Source organism: Diuraphis noxia, unplaced genomic scaffold, assembly GCF_037042655.1.
Source record: "Diuraphis noxia isolate RWA-SAM2 unplaced genomic scaffold, SU_Dnox_SAM2 contig0001, whole genome shotgun sequence".
In the NCBI taxonomy this organism is placed as follows: domain Eukaryota; kingdom Metazoa; phylum Arthropoda; class Insecta; order Hemiptera; family Aphididae; genus Diuraphis; species Diuraphis noxia.
Window position 1 is genome coordinate 97,415,512 of NW_028301711.1, and position 4,866 is coordinate 97,420,377.

A 4,866-nucleotide genomic window follows, 5' to 3' on the forward strand; every position below is an offset into this window, starting at 1 on the left:
GTTGCTCTTGCCCTTATGTCAAGAAAGACAACCAGGGCATATGCAGCTGTATTTGAAAAACTTTAAAGTATTGAACCACAGTGGCAGCCCGAAACAGTTATCATAGATTTTGAACTAGCCGCTATGGCAGGAATTGAATTTATATTCCCAGGCATAAGCGTCCGAGGTTGTTAGTTTCACAGCAGCCAAGCTATTTGGAGGAAAATTGGGAAAATTGGGAATCTTGGTAATTTTATATTGTGTATAACACATATTAAAACAATATTTTCAAATGTTTCTATAAAATAACTATTTCATTAATTTTACAGGAATTACTGAGTTGTGCACTAGAGACCGTGGAGCATATGATACTGACCATATGATAATGGCATTACCATTAATACTAGGAAATAAAATAATTGAAGGGTTTACGTCCATACAAATACATTATAATGCAAATAACAAATAAACATTATCAATTGAGAATCAAGAACGATTTGAAAGATTTTTTCAGTATTATAAAATGACATGGATAACAGGTGAGTAAAATATGTTTTGTATTTCCTAATTTTTATATTATTTTTTATTGAATTATTAAAATTTAAGAATTATTAATTCTTTATTAGGTGTTTATGCAAATATGTTATCTGTGAGTGGCGCAGTCTGGAGAACAAATAATGTTCTAGAAGTAAGTCATTAACACTTAAAGATGCACATTTGAAGCAATCATAAACCCGAGCCATGGGTATTTCTAAGTAATATACTAAATTCACTAATATTAAAATTATAAAAAAATAAATTAAAGGAGCACACAATACAAAAAAAATGTCTACATTTTTTTTAAATGTTAAATTATAGTAGCTATCGCTGAATGGAATGATTTGGTGAAAATCCGATGTAAAAAATTATTACTTTATGAGATACAATATTAAGAAATGTAGAATAACCGCATGGCGTCATTGACCTCGGCTCATTGTATTATTGTATTAACCGCCTGATTCGGACATCTTTGTTTGACAGCATTTTTAGGGGATGTTACAGTGACATTTGTTGTCTCCGTCTCACAAGTGCGTAATATAGGTACCAAATTGTACGCTCAGCAGAACACGTGTATCTCTGTTAGTTTAAAAATTTGAGTGAATTGACCTCTAATAAAATTTAAAAGTTAGATTATTATCTTGACAATGACATAATATGCTTTTTTAATTTAATTTTTAATTTTTAATAGCATATAATGTCATGCATTGTCTAAATAATAATCTTACCTTTAAATTTTATTAAAAGTTAGGTTAATTAATTGACTCAAATTTTTAAACTGTCTGAGATAAACGTGTTCTGCTGAATGTACAATTTGTTATGTTACACACTTGTAAGACGGAGACAACAAATGTCACTGTAACGTCTCCTTAAGTTCTAGCCACCTTAGTACCTTTCATTAATAACTAACCAAACCTATTTGAGCGGAACAATGAACATATTGGTTTTATAATTTTATATTTGTGTCTATTATCATCTTGTTGGGCAGTAAAGATCTACCACAAGATAGGGCATCTATACTGATAGGACAATGAATCTAGTCGGTACATTCCTCAAAAGTAAAAATTTCTAGTAGTTTTCAAAAACATTAGAAAAAACCAAAATAATTAAGGTTTTTGAACAGGAATTTGTACGCAATGCCTATTTTCAACAAAATCAATTTTAGTTTTTGGTTTAACTCAAGGATTAATGTGAATAACTAAAATAATATACTATATATAATATAATATTTATTTTAAGCAAACAAAGAAAAACAATATAAAAGTTATAAATAAAACATTAAATCAAGTTTGCAAGTTGAATAAGCATAGATATGCATGTAAACGGATGAGCTGGGTTCATGTTATGATTAGGTGTTATAAAGTATACAAGAAAAGTTAAACATTAAGAGTACGTAAATTATCTTTAAAAGTGGACATTATGACCAGGATAAAAATGCTAAAATAGTGTTAATATGTTTCTTATACTTATTAAAATTATTCAAGTTTAACTTATATTTACGAAGTAACATTCCTTTAATCATTAGACTCTGTGTACCAAAATTAGTATGATTAAGTGGCACAATTATATTACAGTTGTTTTTTATTCTAGTATTATAACAATGCAAAGGTTGAAATGGACCTATTATTTACTTTATATATGTACATACAATAAAATCGCTCGTTCATAAACTTGAATAATAGTTCTGACTCTTAATTCTGAGTAAATTAATTAAGTTGGATACAATTTGGGTTTTCCAAGTATAGTTTTAATCATTAAATTGATAGTAGTAGATAAAACATTAATATGTGCGGAGGTATTATACTTACATTGTACATCCCCATATTGAAATACCGTAATAAAAAAAAGTAACTAAAAAAAAATTAAAAAACAAAAAAACTAAAAGCTGTAGGTACTTTAATTATTCTGATATTCAATAATTCACTTCTAATTAACTGCTTGAATAGAAACTGTCTTCCAGGTTTTCAGGTCACTCATGAGATATGTCATGGCCTGTTTGCAACTAAAATATGTCCATTTGCCTCTTATGTTCCAACTTCTACTTTTTGGCCACTCCACAATTATCTCAAACCGTTTCACAATTTCCCATGGTGCGCGGCCTATTCCAGGACTTGCTAATCTAATCTACCTACCTACATTAAACAATTTATTAATGGGAATAATCCAATTATATATTGTTAAAAATAGGTTGACTTTTGAATAACTACTATTATTAAATAAGTTTAGTATTGTTAACAAATATAACATATATTTCAGATGCTTTAAAAGCCTATTGCACTGGTGCAAGGAATGACTATAATGTGGCAATAGATGGTGGTTTTATTAGAGAACCACAACGTCGAATTTGGATTGAAAACCAGAGAAAGTTGGATTTGGCCATGAGGTTGTTTAATGAAAGTTGGTACACCATATTGGAGTTTCTGACTTGTACTCGTCATGTAACACCAACATTTGGTGTGATCCGACCACAGGTGTCTCATAATTCGACAGCCAACGCTGAGCCACCATCATTAGCATCAATATCGTATACAGAACTTCAACCACAACAATCCATCAATTTACCACCACGTCAAACGAACCACTCACCTCAGCCTGTTGACGACCATCAAAACAATAATCTTGTTCTTCAAGCAAGAGCTAGGGAATTATTGATGATTCAGAGAAGAGTTAATGAAGCAGAAATAACCAGTTAATAATAATTCGTTCATTAACTTATAAATTATAACCAATTTTTCTTTGTATTCTGAAGTATTGCTTGTTTTTAGTCTTGGATTTGATACACAGAATGGATGATGATGAAGTGGCGACACCATCAGAACGGTTTTATGTAACCTGACAAGACCTAAACTGTAATTACCAATAAAAAAAAACAAATATTTAAATATCAAGATAATAATATGATAATACAAATTGTAAAATTTAAATATTATATTTTCTTACATTTCAGTTTTACCATTGATAGAGCCAAAATGTTGCATTTGTTTGTACTCGCCATCGACAGTTATCGCCTCTCCATGTAACCACCAAGGATTGTGCCAGCCATGTTTCGAGAGTTATATAGCAATGCCACCACACTCAAATATTCCATATTACCGTTGTGCTTTATGTAGAGCTGGAGTAGAGTTGTACATGATTCTGGACTAAATACAATATAATTATTAGTGATTATGATACTTATACATTACATATAATATGTATATTAATATATTATGAATACCTAAAATTCACTTACCACAAAATAAATTACATGTGTTTATTATTGAAACAGATACCTAATAATCAAACCTATCACCTAACCAAATAAAAAATTGTTATACATTTTTGTCTCCATTTTTATATATATAGAGATTTGTATGTCATAATCAATACACCGGATTGCATGAACAATCACTCAACAATTAATGAATCAATAGTGAGTTAATGATTTAGTGGCCAATGATTGGTCGATTAAATTGTAGATATTAAACCATTAATCAATTTTTTATATAACCTGACAAATAATATGAATATTAGAAAATGTTACCCTAATTTAATAAATGGCCCATGATTTCACTACCTTCTACCTAGCAAAGATAATAAAATATGGATAGAAAATAATATAAGGATAGGACTTATAATATAATATTAAAAATGATTAAAACAAAAACTTAATTATTTACATTTATAATTTAAAGTACCTACATAGGTTTTGTTCAAGATTTCCTTTACCAAAAAAATAAAATAAAAATATATTTGTTGTTGCAACATTTGTTACAAAAATAGATTCAAAATATTTACATAAATTATTTACAATGTATAGGCACACGTTCTAGAATAAAATAGTTTAAATAAGTTCATATAATCTGCAGGATTATTGTATAAAAACTAAGTAGGTATATAATAATGAGTATGTAAGTATGTAATATGTATATTAGATATAACAAGGTATATAGATTTTAGGTACAAATAGTTCTATTAAATACGAATAAAATAAATTTTTCTATAAACAATAATAATTAATAAAGTATACAAACGCCATATTATTAGCTTAGATACATACAACCATGTGGTCATGTGGATGGTAGATCCAACATCCAACTATAATACCAAATGGCAAATACTAATCTAAGATTCTAAGTTTTTAACGTCTTATGTAGTTATGTCGATTAATATAACTAATATGGACTTATAGTAAGCAGTGGCGTATATAGGAATTTATTTCGGGGGGGGGGGGGGTATAAAAAAATGTATTTAAGTATTATTATAAATTAACTTTAATTTAATAAAGAATTATAGAAACTAGAATATTACCTATATAAATCAAATCAAATCAAAAAATCCAATTTTCGAGGTTGGTTTGCAAAATTATTA

At 28.5% G+C, this 4,866-nt stretch overlaps 1 pseudogene across 1 annotated transcript; it reads left to right on the plus strand.

Moving 5' to 3' along the window:
• Positions 1-619: 619 nt before the first annotated feature.
• LOC149062608 (uncharacterized) lies at positions 620-3,735 on the plus strand (annotated as a pseudogene). The gene is made up of 4 exons (XR_016189891.1): positions 620-734; positions 2,773-3,204; positions 3,282-3,365; positions 3,464-3,735. The product of XR_016189891.1 is annotated as an uncharacterized LOC149062608 (transcript).
• Positions 3,736-4,866: the final 1,131 nt, after the last annotated feature.